Raw genomic sequence first — 21,253 nt, 5'->3', positions numbered from 1 at the left:
TGTGGGCAGGGAGGATGTGCACACGTGTACGTGTGTTAATCTAAAGCCCCCCCCCCATACACCTGAAAGACATTGCACCCAATCATACAATCTCAATGGATTGTAAAATGGATTGTATGCAGATTGCGTGCACATCGTGTGTACGCAATCACACAATCTTCCGGCCCTGGGAGATTGGAGGATTGGTCGTCTGATCTGAAGTGCTGCACGTCAGATCAGTTGGAATTGGGAGCAGATTGCATGTGCTTTTAAGTACATGCAATTTGTCTTTAGATGGCTCATACAACATTCCCTCCTTGACTAGCAGAGAAGAGAGGTACAGCTTCTTGGCAGCAGATGCTAGGAGTTGCAGAAGTTTCCAAGTGGCAGACGGGTAGGCGGCTGAAAAAAGCGGTGCACGTCATTTTGCACAATTCTGTCACTACTCTGAAAACAGTTTTCAGAGGATTGCTTCATTAGGGCTATTTAATGATGGCATAACACAGCAGATTGGTAGTTGCTGGCATCCTGTAAATTAATAAAAACAACAGGATTTTTGGTACTCCTATCCTTTTGATCCTAGTAGGCCAGCCCCCTATTTAAATTAAGCTTCAATCATACAAATCATACAAACATGCAGCAGATGAATTGTATGACAGATTGTCAGTACACTCTGTGTCCAAAAACCACCAAGAAATGCTGGGGAGTTGAAGGGAAATTGAACCCAATAATTATTGTAATATGACCGGTCTTTCTGATGTACAGTATGGCCAATGCTCCTACATCGCTCCATGTGTAGAGGGCCATAGGGATGCATGGCCCTGCGCGTCGTTATCGCCCGGCAATTAATATCCTGCAGCTGGATATTAATCCGTCAGGGCCAGTGTTTTCACCAGAGAACACTGACTGAGTGTGTAGTGAAAGGATAACATCCCTGGTATAAACAAGCAGGAGATATGTTTGCCCTGTCTCCATGACAACAGTCTGAAAGTGACGTTGTGGCATCTTCCGGATGCGGAACTAACACAGCCGCGTGTGGGACAATAGGAGGCCATTTAGTTAGGTTGCTATTGCAACAAGTAGAACCAATCAGATGTCTGAATGCAGGGGTCAAAGGACTTGCAGAGAATCAATGTAAAGGACCTATCTGTGTGAATCGGACTCTGATTGGATAGAAGGAGTTTAAAGCTAGCTCATTTAACAGGGATTATCACACTAACTTCTGAACACCTTGAAAAAGACCCCAGTCGGGGTAGAAATGCGTAGGTGACTGAACGGAGGATATCCAGGAGTGTGGTGAGGAGTAGCCTGCAAGCATTTATCTGGGAGGAGGCAGAGTCTCCGGGTCTCCATATCCAATTTGATTATGCCAATTTTGGAACTGTTTGGCCTCAGTTCTAATAGCATCTGGTTATTATTCACCACTACTGTCCTGCTGGATATATCCTGTTCCAACATTTTGTTTTGTGTGATTGTATTTTATTGTCATATATATATATAAAAAAATCTGTATTACACCATTTCCTCTCTCCTCCAATTTGCATGAACAAGCGGTACTTGTGAGTTATCTGGGCTGCCGATTTTTTGATAGTATGCCTTAAGTTAAGGCATACAATCAGATGCGATGCGATATCGCATCGCATCGCATGCGATCATCGGATGCGATGACCCGATTTTTCCATAGGAATCAATGTTAAAATGGACTGAGTCCATTTTAACATGGAATTCAATGGGAAAAAGGGGTCCTTTTCATACCCCTACTATCCAAGTGGGCATGGAGTTGGATATAAACCTGTGGCGAGCGTAGCGAGCCACCGAGCCCGAAGCGTGGCGAGCGAACGGTATTCTGTGTCCCCTCGCGGGGCTCGCTACGCTCGCCACGCTTCGGGCTCGGTGGCTCGCTACGCTCGCCACAGGTTTATATCCAACTCCATGCCCACTTGGATAGTAGGGGTATGAAAAGGTCGCATGCGATGCGATGCGATGTGCCCGATCCGACCCGATTTAGAAATCGGCAGCCCGGATAACTCACAAGTACCGAACAAGCTGCTCAATTGGAGAGAACAGCTGCAGTTTTAATTCACCCTATGGAAACATTTGGAAAGGGCCAGATAGGTTTACCTTGCATGTTTTGTTTTTAACTGCCTGGGATCGAGCGGCTTGGGCGCGGGCGGTTGACGTCACATGACATGAATTCGGAGGATAGCAGGAGCTGGAAAAGTCAGTCCAGGCTGACTTGTCTTAGCAAAAGCAGGAGATATCATTAGATGGTGAGCGATCATCGAAAGATTTCGCATGTGAGGGGATGTATTAGCGTATACATTAGTGAGGGGGATTTAGGGGCCAGGCGATCTTCTTTGCAACGTTTACCTGTTTGCTAGGCTGCGAATATACGCAGCCTAGTGAACATGTCTTAATCCGGCCCCATATCTGTATAGGAATTAGTGTTCACTCTAGGATTTATTTAGGGGCGGGTTCTGACCACCAGGCAGGGCACTTTTTTCAATCGGGAGGGAAACAAAAACAAAACATATATAAAAATGTAACATGTGCAGAGAGAGTTAGATTTGGGTGGGGTTTGTACTTCACACTGATATCTATATTGCAGTGTAAACCTAAAGCAACAAAATAACACCCAAATCTAATGTTGGGTACACACCAGCACAATGCTGCTCATCACAGAAAAGTATGACCCGCACACGAGCTGACGGAGCCGCCGACCGGCACAGAAAAAGCCCCTGATGTGATCGCGATCCGATCGCGACCCGCACCCACTACAATGGTCGTTTCTGAGATCTACTTGCAGCTAGTAGGGATCGCATCAAAAGGGCAGCGAAATGGCCCAAAACATGGCCGATTTACAAACAATCGGTCGAGATTGTATCTAAATTGGCTCATTTTGGGCCATATCGTCTTGGTGTGTACCCCACATCACTCTCTCTGCACATGTTCCATCTGCCCAACCTGCAGTGCACATAGTTTTGTCCATTAGAGAGAGATTTTGATTTTGCAAGTGAACCAGACTCAGGCCCCTAGAGCAAAGATCTGTGCTGATGACATACCTCCCAACTTTTGTCCGTATGAAATAGGGACACTCGCGCGGAAAAAGGGGCGGGGCGTATGCAAATGAGGCGTGGCTTATGCTAATTAGCCACAACCTCATTTTCATACGAGAATAGACGCTGTGCTATTCTATTCTACTAGATTGGGGGTCTCCCAACTGTCACCCCCCCGCAGCGGGACAATGCCTGCAGCGGGACAGGACCCGAAAATCGGGACTGTCCCTCTAAAATCGTGACAGTTGGGAGGTATGTGATGATCATCAGTATGGACATTTGCAGTGTTTAAAGAAAAAATTCCATATGTTAGCCCACAGATGGCACTCATGGGTCTCTATACAATGCACTCAGCATCAGCAACCTATCCGAGTATCTGACTCTTATCAAGCTACTGATACTCCAAGACATTGCTGCTGTTGATTCCTTACAAGCATTACATGAAGAAATATACTGTAAGTGCCCTCTTTGGGCTAATACTGTGGAAAAATGCATGCTGTTTCCCTCGCAAAAGCCAGAACTCGGGCTGGTCACATTATAACGGAACCTTGTAGTACAGTCCCTCTAAAATAAAGTGACACAGCTCAAGTCGGATTTCCTAGAGAAAACAAAATGCAGACTTTATTCCCCCTAGGAAAATAGCTCAAGTGCACCTCCCAACACCCATGTTTGGTGAGTGTTACCAGTGTTGAATACTGAAATGTGAAGGGATGAAATATGCCACTGCAGCCATACACTGCTTTTGCATGCTGGCACTTGTAGAACTAAAAGTGTGATAATTACCATGGCATCCTGGGCCATGAGGGACATGTAGTGTAATACCACGGGTGTGGATCATTAGAGCAACAGTAAAAAGGTCGACAGGCTTTAAGTTGACATTGGCATTAGGTCAACACAAGCAAATGTCAACATGGAAATGGTCGACACCAGAAAATGTCGTAATAATGTTTTCTTTTTTGTTGTTGTTGTCTATGTCAAAATCTGCAGCCATGGACAACATATAATTGTACCAACTCCCCTCACATGGCATGCTGTGCTTGCCATGCTTCCGGCACATTATTGTAATCTAACTCTATGCCCACTTGGATCGTAAAGTAAGGACAAGTTGGTTTAAAAAAAAAAATCAAAAACTTATGATGACCTTTTTCTTGTGTCTACTATTTTTCGTGCCAACATTTTGCTTGGTAATGTCAACCTAAAGCCTGTCAACCTTTTTCATGTATCCATCTATTGCATGTCGACCAATAGTGGTCAACCTATTGACTGCCAACCTAATCACCGCTGACCAATCGGATCCCAGTACCTTGTATAACAATAATGCAATGGTAGACCAGGTTTGTCACGAATTGACCAATAAGGAGTGACTTTGCTCTAATTCGTCAGAGTATGAAAAAGTAATTCTGTTTGATTGGTTATGCATAGACTGTAGAAGGGGATTCAGTTAACATCATGGTATCAGTGAAGTTTATTGATACAGTGTGTTAATGAAGTTCAGTGGGGTATGGATCATTGGATAGACACCAACTAGGTCGACAAGCATTAGGTCACCAACACTAGGTCGACGTGCAGGAAGGTCAACGTGACTGAAGGTCGATAGGGTAATTAGGTGGACACAAACATGTTGACACGGGGAAGGTCGACAGTCAAAAAGGTCAACATGGGTTTTTTTCATTTTTTTTTTACCCGAATGTCTATACCGTCACCATGGACACTAAAACGTAGCACCATGTGCGCTCGCCATGCTTTGGCACGGCTCGGCACACTATTTTATTCTCCCACTACGCTCTAGTGGATGGTAGGGCATGAAATACCGCTTGTCGGCACATATCGGCTCCAAAAAAAAGTGAAAAACCCCATGTTGACCTTTTGACTGTCGACCTAATGACCCTGTTGACCTTCACGCATGTCGACCTAGTGGTATCGACCTAATGCTTGTTGATCTAATGACCGTATCCCGTTCGGTGAATCCTACAATGGGTCCAGCTGCAAGTAAACAATTTCTGCCACCTTGTCAGGCTAGGGATTTGCCTCACTTATTGTCTCCAGCCCTTAAATCACTTCAGTTTTTAATTATGTGCCTATGGTGTTGGGACATGGGGATATTTGTGCTATTTGCAGTGCAGTTGGGTCCCCATGCTGCACCCAAGTATATACTTATATCTCTGCCACACACATTTCAGTTATCAGGAAAATGATGCCTATTATTCTACAAGCACAGGTGATGGCAATCATACATGACTAGGGAAGTCCAGGAAAAGAGCATTTTTCTCCCTGGAGACGGTCAGGTAGGCAAGTATGCCTCAGTCCTTGCCCTAGTGGAGCTTACATTCTATAACCCCTACCACATGTACACACATACACAGTCATCCTAGGGTTCATTTTCTGTTGTACACTCCCCCCCCCCCCCATTTTTGGGATTCACCAGTCAAAAAGTATTGGGCCGAGGGGTGCAATGCAGCTGACATCACAGGTAATACAGGCAGTGTCAGGAGGAAGTACCCTTTCTGGGCTGCTTCACCCCCTCCCTCTGAACAGTTCTTCTCTGCCTTCCTTCAGCACCCTCCGCTCCCATGCAACCCGCTCCAGTCCCACCTTGAGCATCCATGGCCACTAGCAGTTCCAGGGGCAAGCAGCTGCAGAGCCGCTAAGAGATCTGCAGCTGCTCAAGGAGAGTCTGTATTTCCAGGGACAGCCACCTCATGATGTCACATGCTGGGGGGCAGGCCAGATACATTTTGAGTTACAGCTCTGGCCTTTGCAGCACTGAGTAAGTCTAGACTTACTTGGCACTTGCAAACAGGGTGATTCCAAATGGATATACCCCTGTGTGCACAGCTGCGAATGCATTCGCAGCTGTACAACTGGGTGAGATTTCACCAGAGCAGTGCGGCTTGGGGCGGCCTTAACCTGCTCACTGGGCTCCGAAAAGTGTCATTGCTGCAGGCAAAATGCAGACTGTGTACACTTTTTATAATAAGGAAAACCTTAGGCAGCCTGCATTCAAGTAAACTAAGAAAAACGAATAGCCATAATATGCAAATCATCATTAACTGGATATAATAGAGAAAAATATGGGGCAGCTTCATGCTATTTTTTTTTAAACTGCCTATTTTGTTAGAGCTGTGACTCAGGCTTCTAACAAAGCATAGAAGAAAGATTACACAAGGAACCCTATGATATCCTGCCTTTAGAAATTCAGAATGAACATCAGTTTTAACCAAAGGGTTACTAATGGAAACGGTGATCAGGCTAGTTTTGTGTTTCTGAGCTTTTCATTTGCTAATATATTAGTTTTGCATTTACGTTATTTCGTACTTTAACTCATGCCTTTGTAGTAAAGCAATAAAAGAGACATTAATGTCTTGCAGTGTTTCTCTTAGAATTGTTTGAGCCATTCAGTGGCTTTGCAGTATCCATTTATTTACCATTAGACTGAAAAGCAACACATAGTAATGCTGACGACTTGCAAAATTGATGTACATTTTGTATAGCATTGGGGTCAAGAAATTAAAGGTCACAAAAAAATACAATAAATGGTTCAGTGTTGGGGTCTTACTGAGTTTAGGAGTCAAGAAAATGACCAGCAGAATTATTAGGGTATAGGTCAACAAAAGACAGAAAAGCTTCATCATGAATGTAACACATAAGAAAACAAATCAATGGTTGCACAAAGAGTATAGCACAATGGGTGGAAATTTTACGTTTCAGATGTTTCCTTAAACATTTGAAAAGTCTTTTTGTGCCAAATGGTGGCACTCCACGGCTAAAGCTTTCAAAAAAGCTTTATAGCTTTTACACCTTTGGGTGGCGATACCCTACAGAAGCCTATGGGCTTCTATCGCCGCCAGCCGCAAACCCGCCGCCTCCGTCGACCCTCCCCCTGGCTTACCTTCCTGCAGGTCCTCCTGGACCCTGAAGGTAAACCCCTCCTCCCCCTAGCAACGCAGCCGGACGTCCTTCCGGCTGCAGGGGGGAGGAGGAGGCACTGGGGACATCCTGCTTAGGATTCCCAGCGTGAGGGGAAGAGGAGGTGCCGAGTTAGGTGACGGACACCACATCACAGGTATCGCGGGGGGGCTCTATCACCGCACTGCGATGCTAGCCACATATGTTAATACATATGCACTAGCATCGGTGCGGCCAGGCGGCAATGTATTTTAATACATCTCGCCCTTATTGAGTTAAGTTTGCACAAAATTATTTTCTTTTTGATAATGTATTTTATTTGCAATTAAATGGCACTGATATGGGGTTTAACATGGCCCCATTGTATGCCAATTTATTTATGTTTCAGTATGAGAACAACCACATTATGGCAGATGTTGAATACACCAGTAATATAGCCATGTATGTTTGATTTATTTATTATCTGTTTATGGTGTGGACTGTGACCCAAAAATACTTGATCATTTTATCACCAAACTGAAATCCCTCTCTGGCTCCATCAGATTTTCATATGAAAGTAGCACAGAAAGTATTGACTAGATGTGACAATATCGATAATTGGAGATACATTTCTGACTAAACTGTTTAAAAAAACCAAGGCACAAAAGCAGCTTATTGCTGGAGACGAGTTTCCATCCGAACCTGTCGTACAGGATTTTCCCTTTTCATAGCTCATAGGCTATATATTTTACCAAGGCTGCCATGCACATGTTTTAGGTTCTGGCATACAAATCCAATGTGCATTCTCGGCTCGGAACTCACTACGCAGTGCACATAATAGGGAGATCTGTAGTGCTGCCAGTAACATGGTCATTTATGTGTGACCCAGAATAGCTCACTTAAAATGTAAGGCACAATTCATTCTACACATATTGTAAACAAAAAATGCCCGTGCAACTGGCTACAGGTGTCTCTATTATGTGCTTTGAGTGGTGAGTGCCGAGCAGTGCATGCTTGTTAGCGTTGGTACTGAGAACCTATAAATAGTGAATGTGAGTGGGAGCTATGGGAAAACATAATCTAGACTCTAAACTAGTGGTTTCCAAACTGTATACCATGACACCCTGAAGTGCTTCGGGACACTTGCAGGGGTGCCCTAGGTTGGCCCAGGACCAATTCAGTATAGGCAAATACAGTGTTGGTGGCTGGCAATCATACAAAATGTGGACAAACACAAACAAATCTTGTCCCTCATCACATAGTTAAACCCAAGTATGACGTATAAAAACAAATTACTTAATTTAATATTTCAGAATAAAACATTTTAGGCCTAGGGGTGCCGTGAAAACAATTCTGATACTCTAGGGTGCCGTGATTGAAAAGTTTGGCAACCACTGCTCTAAACTATCCTTATGCCAGTTGTCAAGTCAATTAATTTAAAGGTTTGGCTGTGATTGAGCAACAATTATACACTTTCTGATTGATATGCATTAGTAGTGCTGTAAGATGATACTTTGTATTCCTATTGGTTAGCTTTGCCACTCTCCCATGGATACCATTTTTGGGCAGTCTCTTTATTATGGTGGAACCATGAATGTTCTCTTGATTTGGTGATAATTGTTAACACTGTAGTTGCCTTTGGTTCCAGAGCTTTAAGCCTCATATACCCTACCCAGTTTTTTTTTTAAAAGCTATCACTCAGAAGGGCCCTGAACATAGTTGGCTATAAATTTTGGCTATGTAGCCAACGTCTCGCATTTTCATCTGGGTCCCAGTATCGACACTGAAAGATATCAGTAACATTATCGTTCAGAGCGTATGCACAATATAGTCCCCTGCGATATTGGTCCAGCGGGTCGTCTAGTGTGTATGGTGCTTTACAAATGGCTTTGTAACCCTTTTCATACTCAAATATCTTAATAACTATCTTATTTTTACATAATTTATTTTTATTGTGCCATTCTGTGCTGCTTGTTGAGACCTTTAACCAACTTCACATTGCTGGAAAGGGTCTAATTAAGTGATGCTTAAATACACCAAGCAGGAAGAAATCAAGTTTGATTGTGTCTAGTTTAATTTAACTTAATTATCAATTCAAATTGATTTATTGGTTTAATGGGGGCAATTACTATTTCATATGGTGCCAGATGGTGTTGGATAACCTTTTTCCTTCAATAAATGAAATAATTGAAAAACTGTATTTTGTGTTTATTCAAGCTGTCTTTGTTTTATATTTAATTTTGTTTCAAGATCTGAAACAAAATTTATTATTATTATTATTATTATTATTATTATTATTATTATTCTTTATATGGTGCCACAAGGGAGCTGCAGCACCAAATTACAAAGTGCATAAACAAATAAGCAAAACAAGATAACAGTTCAAGACAATATAGAACAAATACAGGGCATATAAACAGCTGCAAAAAACACTGAAATAAATATCAGAAAACCAAAAACGTCTTTGTATGTAATGTTAAAGCAAGTATTTCTGCTAGTCCAGCACAATCTTCCCGAGATTTCTGGAAGGTGCTGCATTCCTATTTGGTAGGTTTGGTTGTATTCTGCAGTAGTCCTTATAGAAAATTACTTTATGTATGTTATAAAGTCCCCACAAGGGATTCTCCACAGTCCTGTACTATTTTAAAATAATCTCATGGACTGAGCCTGTCAAAAAAAATTGGGTCACTTCTTAAAAGTTCTAGAGTGCAAATAGAATTTTTATTTTATATGGGTTTGATAGACACTTGGATCAACAATTGTATTTCTGCCCCTTTCATATCTAAATTTAGGGGAGTCGCTATATTATTGAGCTGTATCTATGAGGCAGATGTATTAAGTCTGGCGAGGAGATAAAGTGGAGGTAAAGTGGAAGGAGATAATGCACCAGCCAATCAACTCCCAACTGTCATATTTCAAACACAGCTGATTAGTGTTATCTCCTTCCACTTTTTCTTCACTTTATCTCCACTTTATCTCTTCTCCAGGCTTAATACATCTCCCCCATTATACTATCACAAGCTAATATTTGGATCTGAGACCCATTTATTCTTCTTAACCTTATTATTTCCAATATGAAATATACATTGTTGAATGTATTTGCTCCCAAACTTGGTTTTGTTTGGAACTCTTTAATTTCCTGGCCCAGCAAGATACTGTGGGATTAATTATGGCTGGAAATTTTAATGCAGTCGATGATGCCAGACAGGATAAATTTCCATCCACCGCATACTCCATTCCTCTTTCTGAAAATGTTCTTTCTTGATTCAAATCCCTGCAGGGGATATCGGACTTATGACACATGCTTAAACCCTACTGAACGATCATACCCACACATCTCCCTGCAGTTCACCATACCGCTAGAATTTATTACATCTTAGTTGTGGACTACTTATTTTCATTTGTGCAGACTGTGACCACCAGTAATATTAGTTCTGATCATGCCCCTATTTATTTGACCCTTTATTATCCTTCACGTGTGCCATCCTCTGGTCTATGGCACTTCCCTGCTTTCCTATCCCAGCCTGAAGACTTTTAAAAATATGCTGACTTTCAATTAAATAAATTTCTCGATGATAACATTGGAACACCACTGTTCATAATATTTATGTACCAAAAAATAAATTTAGAGGAGAGGCCTCAAAACAAACCTGTACAGGAGGCTTGGCTTTGGCCTTTAGAGTTTACAATACTAATGATAATTGCTTTGAATGTTATAGGCAGGCTTATCACTTATTGGAGAAATTTATTTTCCCCCCAAAGTAAGCCAAGTAGGTTAATTGCCATTATGTCCAGGCCTTTGAGATAGAAGAGCTATATTCATTCTCTTATAGCCTAATCGAATCTAATAGACGGCCTTATAACTGGGCCACAAACTGAACGACGTTAGGGTTCTGGCACGGTTGGTCTTCCCATCCTTATTTTAATAGATCTAGAATTCCTCTGGACTGTCTCCCATAGAGGAGCTCAAAGGAACTTAACCCTGTAGAGCAGGCATGTTCAAAGTCCGGCCCGGGGGCCAATTGCAGCCCGTGCTGTCACTTCAAGCGGCCCGCAGCCTCCAGCCTGAAGCAGGCAGAGCAGGCAGAACCCCTGCTGCTACAATCGTATATCACCCTCCTCCGCATTCACAGTGACAGCAGTGTGTGGGGAGGGGGTGCAGCAAGGGGGAAGCTTGCTCCCGTAACATGTAGAGCGGAGGAGGGCGGCAGCGGGAGTCCAAGCATCTGTCTCCTGTCCTTGCAGTGCCTGCTTTACCTCTCCATCCTCTGGCTCACACAAAGGGCCACTTGTGGGGGCAGGCATGGGGACATACAGTCAATGGGGGCAGAGTGGGGGACATACAGTGCAGGAGGGGCAGGCTGGGGGACATAGTGAATGGAGGCAGAGTGGGGGACATACTGTAAATGGCAGTCATACAGTGGAGGAGCAGGCTGGGGGACATACAGTGAATGGGGGCTGATTGGGGGACATACAGTGAAGGAGGGACAGGCTTGGGGACATACAGTGAATTGAGGTAGTGATGGACATTCGGAGAAGGGGGGCAGGCTGGGGGGCAGAGTGGGGGGCATGCAGTGAATGCGGGCAGGCTGGGGGGAATACAGAGAAGGGGGGCAGGCTGGGGAATATACAGTGAAGGGGCAGGCTGGGAGACATAGAGTGAGTGGGGGACCATTCTGATGTGATTAATGGTTCAAAGAATGTCAGGCTGAATGGTCGGCCCCCCATATGTTCACCGTACCAAATCTGGCCCTCATCACAAAAAGTTTGGACACCCCTGCTGTAGAGGATTGGGGTAGATCCCAATCTTGTTTTTCTTGAGACACTACCTTCTTTATCATTTGCTTTAGGGTTTTATTAAATCTTTCTTCCAGGCCATCTGTTCGAGTGTGGTACACTGAGGTGGTAATCCTGTATAGTTTTAGCAACCGGCATAAATCCTTCATGAGTCTTGACACAAAGGGGTAAATTTACTAAGATGTGATTTACTCCACAACAAATCAGAATCTACTTATTATTTATTTAGCAACCTCTAGAAGATAGTAGACAGGATTTGATTGGTTGCCCATAGCAACATCACATGTGAAGTAGAATTCACATTTAAGTAAATTTCCCCCAAAAAGGTGTACCTTGGTCCGTTAAGACTTACAGTATTCCTAAGAGGGTATACATGGTTAATAGCTATCTGGCAATGGTGCCAGATTTCATATTGCACAAGGGTATTACCTCTGGGTACCTGGTGGCATAATCACTACCAACAATATGTAGTGGTGCCCTCAAGCAGATTTTTCCACTGGCCCTATCAGATCCATACCAATACACTCAAAAGGCATCAAAATAATAGGGAGGGGTACCAGTGGAGCCCTAAACTCTGGCCATGGGGCTGTCCTCTTGCACACTGGGAATTCCTGACAATACCTCTTAATGGAAGCATAGATGCCAGGCCAAAAGAACCTTAGCTGGATGCGTTGGAGTGTTTTCTCCTCCCCCAGATGGCCACCCCACAAATGCGTATGTGCGGCTTCTAATACCAACTGCTCCAGTTTTTGGGGAACTAAAGGTGCGTACACACGGGGGGAGATATATTGCTCAGTTTCTCCTTTTCATCAGAGACCAGCGATTAGAACGGGGCTGAAAACAATATATTGCTCAGTTTCTCCTTTTCATCACAGACTAGAGATGGTCGCTGATGAAAGGGAACCTCTGCCGGTGGTGCCGCAGAGGTAATCAGCTGGTCGCAGGAGCAAGCTCCTGCGACCAGCGATTAGAACGGGGCTGAAAACGGGAGCGCACACTCGGCGATTTATCGCCGGGGCACACTACCATCACTGGCAATATGGTCCCGAGCGACCATATTTCCAGCGACTTCAACCCCTATCGCCCCTGTGTGTACACAGCTTTAGAGCTGATCTACCCTTCTCCCTTATACAGTAGCAACACGATATAGCAAATACTTTTTCAAAACAAAGTAGGGTACACCCTCTGATAATAAAGCATCAATTACCCTGCTGTTAACCACTTTAACAGTCTCGAAGGTGTGTACCAAATTGCTGTCATCGCCAAAGTGATATCTTTTCACCAACTGGGTTCCATTGGGCCCCAGACTCAGTTTCTTGGGGTGGTTCAGGACTGGCAGCATCTCTCCCAGATGCCAAACTTTGGTAGTCTCTGGCCCCTGAGTTGCTCTAGTGGCGGTCAGTTTGTTGGTGTAATGCCAGGTAACCAGATCCTGCCGTAATGGAAAGTCATGGCCCAAGATCAGTAAATAAGGTGGTCTGGAGGTCCGCTCTGCTACCACCTTTAATGACCAACCTTGAACGGTCAAGGTAAGTAGACAAATAGTAAATTATAACAGTGTATATCAAGATATCACTCAATGTTTGCACATTTATGCAACATACATATAAAAATATTCAAATAAACACTCTCAATACGTATGGTGGCTGCAAACAGTTCTCAGGGTTTTCCGTTTTCCAAAAAAGTTAAATTAAGTGTTCATCGATGAACTTTGCGCCTTGTATAAATGTATAGGTGATGTATAAAATCCTTAAACAAGTGTTCTAAATGTGTACCGACTGAATGATGAAAACATGGCATATAACGATATCTCTGGAACGGTGCTTCCTCCTTGTGTGGTCCAGGGTCATCGATTGGTACACTCGTGGACAATGCGGTAGGTATAAAAGATGTGAACCTGCTGTACTGTATAAGAAACTATTAATAAATAATTAGCATTATATATATATATATATATATATATATATAATGGATACAGATAGGCGGCACTCACAGGCTTTCTTAGTGATGAAAAACGTGAAGTTTTATTCAAACACGATCCAACATGTTTCGGGTCTAGCCCGTCCTCAGGGATCAACAGTGTAAATACAAGTGCACATATTTAAACATCTAGACAGAACCCGCCCCCTAATCAAAACACACTTCACCTGGAAAAGCTCACCTACGGCGTCCATCGCCAGGTCCGGCTCCCGCCACCTCCACGTGCGTCGCTCCGCCAATGACGTCATGTTGGGCACGCCACACTCCGTCCAGGAGTTGCCCGCTACGTCATCAGCCGTCGCCCCACATCGTGAACCGCAGCTCACAGCCAAGCCTCGCTCTGGGCGCCGTGGTGCGCCATCTCCATAGTGATATATCTAAAGCAAAAAAAAACAAACCAAAATGTAAAAACATGATTAAGAGGCTTAATATAAGCCATTTAAGAGGCAGTGAACTGCCATATCACTTGTGGTTATACATAATTAAGTGAGAAAAGTGAAAAAACATGAAATACATAAAATACATATGCAACATATGTAACGCTGGAAATACATTTGTACACTGGGAGGTCACACAGTTCTTCATGTAAATACATTATCTTCACAGTTATAGGCACAATCTCAATGTGATACTAGTGCTTTGGTTGGTACAGTGCCTTTAATTAACTTCTACCAGTGTAGCTAAGGAGACCCCCTTTGATCTCCATTAGGGGTGAACGAACTTCACGGCTATCAGAGCTAAATACATAGAGTTAATATAACTTAGGGCTTTGCCACCATATGGTCATATATAGCTCTGCAGCCCATGCTGCTCGTTCAACCCCCTTGGTGACAAGGTGTCCAAAACAAAAATCCATTTGGATTCAGCTTGTAGCAGTTTCCTACTCCTATTGCCGCCTCTGACACTCTGGGGAATGTGATCAATGATCTTAAATCTTATGCTTGCCAGGCTATGCTTTAAGAGGGCGCAGTGTCTTGCGACTGGCTGGTCACTGGTGCCTGTGCTGAGGGCCTGCCGGATAGATGACCTGTGGTTTGCCATGCGTTCTTTAAATTGGCATTCTGTCTTGCCCACGTAATATAAACCACATGGACAAGACAGAACATAAACCACGTACTTTGTGGAGCATGTCACAGAGTGTTTAATAGGTATTTTACGACCTGTGTGTGGATGACTCACTGTGCTCCCAACAAGCATGGCTCTACAGGTGGTACACCCGATACATTTATAACACCCCTTAGGGCGAGTTAGGAAATGGCTAGCTACTGGTCTCTTAGTAAGCTCAGTCACATCCACCTTGACCAGCATATCAGCAAGATTCCTGCCCCTCCTGTACGCTGGCATGATTTTTCTATTGTGCAAGCTTTTTAATTCCCTGTCAGACGAGACTATAGGCCACAGGGATTTCACTCTTTTAGTGTGCACCTCACTGTTGGCCGCATGCTGTGTTACCCATGGAATTCTATCTTTAAGTTGTTGGTCTGTATCATTGTGTTTCTTATTATTGGATGTAAGGGCCATTTCCCTAGACATTTCTAACACTTTTTGTTTAGTGGCTGCTAAGTCCTCCTTCCTGTAGCCTCGCTCAACAAATCTGTCCTGCATGATGTCTAAGTCCCTTTTTGTCTGTTCTTCATCACTTGTGATCCTTTTGACACGCAACATCTGTGAGTATGGGAGACCATAACGTAGCGCCTTTGGGTGGCAGCTCTCATACCTCAACAGAGTGTTGCGGTCTGTCTCTTTTACAAAAATGGATGTTTGCAGTTTGTTGTTTCTCAAGCTGATTTTAACATCCAAGAAGTTAACATCCTGTGTACTCATATTATATGTCAGTTTTGCTGGGCAGTTACTTTGATTGTGAGTGTCAAGAATGTTACACAGTTCCTCCTTGCGGGGAAGGTGCTTTTGTACCTCCGCTACATAGATGATCTTTTGATATTTTGGTTGGGCAGAAAGGAGGAACTGTGTAACATTCTTGACACTCACAATCAAAGTAACTGCCCAGCAAAACTGACATATAATATGAGTACACAGGATGTTAACTTCTTGGATGTTAAAATCAGCTTGAGAAACAACAAACTGCAAACATCCATTTTTGTAAAAGAGACAGACCACAACACTCTGTTGAGGTATGAGAGCTGCCACCCAAAGGCGCTACGTTATGGTCTCCCATACTCACAGATGTTGCGTGTCAAAAGGATCACAAGTGATGAAGAACAGACAAAAAGGGACTTAGACATCATGCAGGACAGATTTGTTGAGCGAGGCTACAGGAAGGAGGACTTAGCAGCCACTAAACAAAAAGTGTTAGAAATGTCTAGGGAAATGGCCCTTACATCCAATAATAAGAAACACAATGATACAGACCAACAACTTAAAGATAGAATTCCATGGGTAACACAGCATGCGGCCAACAGTGAGGTGCACACTAAAAGAGTGAAATCCCTGTGGCCTATAGTCTCGTCTGACAGGGAATTAAAAAGCTTGCACAATAGAAAAATCATGCCAGCGTACAGGAGGGGCAGGAATCTTGCTGATATGCTGGTCAAGGTGGATGTGACTGAGCTTACTAAGAGACCAGTAGCTAGCCATTTCCTAACTCGCCCTAAGGGGTGTTATAAATGTATTGGGTGTACCACCTGTAGAGCCATGCTTGTTGGGAGCACAGTGAGTCATCCACACACAGGTCGTAAAATACCTATTAAACACTCTGTGACATGCTCCACAAAGTACGTGGTTTATGTTCTGTCTTGTCCATGTGGTTTATATTACGTGGGCAAGACAGAATGCCAATTTAAAGAACGCATGGCAAACCACAGGTCATCTATCCGGCAGGCCCTCAGCACAGGCACCAGTGACCAGCCAGTCGCAAGACACTGCGCCCTCTTAAAGCATAGCCTGGCAAGCATAAGATTTAAGATCATTGATCACATTCCCCAGAGTGTCAGAGGCGGCAATAGGAGTAGGAAACTGCTACAAGCTGAATCCAAATGGATTTTTGTTTTGGACACCTTGTCACCAAGGGGGTTGAACGAGCAGCATGGGCTGCAGAGCTATATATGACCATATGGTGGCAAAGCCCTAAGTTATATTAACTCTATGTATTTAGCTCTGATAGCCGTGAAGTTCGTTCACCCCTAATGGAGATCAAAGGGGGTCTCCTTAGCTACACTGGTAGAAGTTAATTAAAGGCACTGTACCAACCAAAGCACTAGTATCACATTGAGATTGTGCCTATAACTGTGAAGATAATGTATTTACATGAAGAACTGTGTGACCTCCCAGTGTACAAATGTATTTCCAGCGTTACATATGTTGCATATGTATTTTATGTATTTCATGTTTTTTCACTTTTCTCACTTAATTATGTATAACCACAAGTGATATGGCAGTTCACTGCCTCTTAAATGGCTTATATTAAGCCTCTTAATCATGTTTTTACATTTTGGTTTGTTTTTTTTGCTTTAGATATATCACTATGGAGATGGCGCACCACGGCGCCCAGAGCGAGGCTTGGCTGTGAGCTGCGGTTCACGATGTGGGGCGACGGCTGATGACGTAGCGGGCAACTCCTGGACGGAGTGTGGCGTGCCCAACATGACGTCATTGGCGGAGCGACGCACGTGGAGGTGGCGGGAGCCGGACCTGGCGATGGATGCCGTAGGTGAGCTTTTCCAGGTGAAGTGTGTTTTGATTAGGGGGCGGGTTCTGTCTAGATGTTTAAATATGTGCACTTGTATTTACACTGTTGATCCCTGAGGACGGGCTAGACCCGAAACATGTTGGATCGTGTTTGAATAAAACTTCACGTTTTTCATCACTAAGAAAGCCTGTGAGTGCCGCCTATCTGTATCCATTATCTACAAGGGTGGAATATCCCGTCGTGGAAGGCACTGGGTATTATTAAAGTATTCAGCAGTGAGTGCCGGGCAGCAAGAAGTCTATATATATATATATATATATATATATAGAACAGGAACAGAGTGCGCTTAAGAGTGAAAGTACACAACTTTTTCCACAATATAAAAATTTAATAAAAGCCAACAACACGGCTCATAAAAGATACAGAGTTAGTACGGTCATATATTGGAATCAATTGACAGAATCTGTGGTAATTCAGGCCCTGCTGTTGTACTGAATTACCACAGATTCTGTCAATTGATTCCAATATATGACCGTACTAACTCTGTATCTTTTATGAGCCGTGTTGTTGGCTTTTATTAAATTTTTATATTGTGGAAAAAGTTGTGTACTTTCACTCTTAAGCGCACTCTGTTCCTGTTCTGTATTTCTATTTGTTCTGGGTCTCAGCTAACGGGGGACTCTCAGAGTTGCTGCTGTTCTCTACTGGGGCGCGGATTTTTGGGTACCTTTGCCTTCTGTATATATATATATATATATATATATATATATATATATATATATATATATATATAGCGGGATAAGCGCGGCACTTCACATATTATTCAAGTAGTAAAAATCCTTTATTTGCCCAACTGCAAGTCCCTGAAGACGGGGAGATATACCCCGAAACGCCGTTGGGCAAATAAAGGATTTTTACTACTTGAATAGTCTGTGAAGTGCCGCACTTATCCCGCTATATTGCCTGGACCCGCAGTGGCCACGTGAAGGCACAGACAGCAAGCAGTTATCTTTGGACAACCGGAGTGCTGGGCATTCTCTCTCTCTCTCTCTCTCTCTCTCTCTCTCTCTCTCTCTCTCTCTCTCTCTCTCTCTCTCTCTCTCTCTCTCTATATATATATATATATATATATATATATATATATATATAGTGCCCCTGTTATGACCTTTAATGATTAGGTCTCTATTAGCCTTTGACAAAATTCAAAGTAAATAAAAGTGAAGTCCAAAATGTATAATTATTTATTAAAAAGTCTCTTATACCACACAACAGTGGTGGGTGTTCCAGACCATAAAAGGTTCAATGGTGTGTTTCAGATATTTCAATAAAGCAAACAAACGTTCCAACGCGTTTCGTCCCATGCATGGGACTTTATCAGGGGTTCACGAATAGCATTGACATAATATCCAAGATTTTCATACACGAGATGTATCCCGAATCGGGTGTATAACAATAGATCCTTTAACAATGCTGAGGTGCACTCTTATTTATGGGACTTATTCCTTCAGTGGCTAGATCGGTGTAGTGGTCTTTTATTTCTTGTTTTAAATTATACCTGCGTATATTTAAACAAAAGGCTTTGTGGATTTGAGAATTACTCCGAGGTGTATATATATCTCCAATATTGGATCAATCTCGGTTAAATGTGTGCTGGTGAAAGGTTCACCAGCACACATCTCCCAAGGGACAGTGAAAACCACATTGTGAACAAACCACAGCTCTGTATTGGTAGTTCCTTTCCAATAGTACTTATTGGTGGGCTTCAAATTGAGATTTACCTATCAGGCAGAGAGAACCACAATCTGTACAGCTCATGATTCTATATTGAGTATATTCACCTTTAAGCATACACTGGTGTCACCCAATAGAGATACCGCCTTAACCGAGATTGATCCAATATTGGAGATATATATACACCTCGGAGTAATTCTCAAATCCACAAAGCCTTTTGTTTAAATATACGCAGGTATAATTCAAAACAAGAAATAAAAGACCACTACACCGATCTAGCCACTGAAGGAATAAGTCCCATAAATAAGAGTGCACCTCAGCATTGTTAAAGGATCTATTGTTATACACCTGGTTGGGGATACATCTCGTGTATGAAAATCTTGTAAATTATGTCAATGCTATTCGCGAACCCCTGATGAAGTCTCTTGCATGGGACGAAACGCGTTGGGCACGTTTGTTTGCTTTATTGAAATATCTGAAACACACCATTGAACCTTTTATGGTCTGGAACACCCACCACTGTTGTGTGGTATAAGAGACTTTTTAATAAATAATTATAAATTTTGGACTTCACTTTTATTTACTTTGAATTTTGTCAAAGGCTAATAGAGACCTAATCATTAAAGGTCATAACAGGGGCGCCATCTTACAACTGCTATCCACATTCTCCTTTCCCCCGTCCAACAGGGGTCCTTGTAAGTCCGGCAGCCTAGATACAGTAAATAATAAGTTGGTGGCGCGAAACAAGAGTCTGCTCCCCATATATATATATATATATATATATATATACCAACTCCAAAGGAATGATGGCACTCAGGAGGCAATAACAACAGTACAACGGGGCCTGTTGTTTCATTGTTGGAGTGCTGGCAGGATTGGACATATATATATATATATATATATATATATATATATACATACATACATACATACATACATACATACATACATATATATCCTTCATGATGAGCCTGTCTCCCCGATTATCACACACTTCTAATGGCCCTGTTTCTTATGGGGTGTTCTAAGGGCTATTCAGAATACTATGAGACCTATAAAGGTTGATACAAAGGGAGCAGCCAGAATGGTGGCATACAAGTGTTGTGATGTTCGGTGATCTGATACAGTACCACTCATGTACCAATGTTTTTAAAAAAAAAAATACTTTACAGATAATTATAAATATACTTGTGTTGGGTAACCTAAAGGTGCCCATACACGATGCGATTATCGCATGTATTTTGTACTTCTAAAGTTCAAAACGCATATCCGATAATCGCACTGTGTACCTGCGGGGATGTGATGCGATGCGCGTCCCCGCGGGTACAATATTGTAAAGCACAAAAAGTATCTTCAGGCAGTACTTTTTGTGCTTCATTGCATCGCATCAGTACAGGAGTACATACAGGGTCCATTAGTAACTATTAACTTAAAAAAAAAAAAGAGGCTAAAATCGCATCTCATCGCATCGCACCCGCAAAGAACAGTACATTGCGTCGCATTGCGTCGCATTGCATCCACTTCAAGTGCCAAAATCGCATGGCAGCTTGAAGTTCAAAAACGCACAGCTCACAAAATCGGTGCGTGTATTGGCACCTTAATTCGAATTACAACAACCATTACAATTATTACGCATTTTTTTTTTTTTAAATTGCTAATTAAGTAGTTAATATCATTTTTACAGATTAGTTCAGGCATAGCAGCCGTCCAGAGACCATTGACCTCCCAACCTAAACCTAATCCTGCTCAGCATCATGTTAAATTTGTCATTTATTTAATTCTCTTGCACACAGTATATAATCAGCTTCCTTTTCAATCAGGCACTTTATTTCAAACAGGTGACCTCCTTTACTCCAGTTCACAATGTTTTCTTTTCCATTCCCACGAATTCCTTTGGAAAGGTTTACACAAAATTTGCATTCATTTCTTGGTCATCCAAGACTGTTATATTGTCCAAGGCCCCAAGGATTTTCTTTCTTTACATGTTTTTCCTACTTTCTTTTGTCTATTCGTTTCTACTTCACTAATTCTCCCTGCACCCGCTGTCTGCTAATGTCTACCCCCTCTGTATTAATCTCCGATTGCTTAGTGGCCAAAAGAACCCAGGGGAATAGAATGTGTTGGATCTTGTGTCCTAGCTAAGAGAATAGAAACTGATTTTATCCAGTCTTTCTACTTA

The sequence above is a fragment of the Crinia signifera genome, chromosome 1 (genome assembly GCF_055691185.1).
Source record: "Crinia signifera chromosome 1, ASM5569118v1, whole genome shotgun sequence".
NCBI lineage: Eukaryota > Metazoa > Chordata > Amphibia > Anura > Myobatrachidae > Crinia > Crinia signifera.
This window is presented reverse-complemented; position numbering follows the sequence as displayed.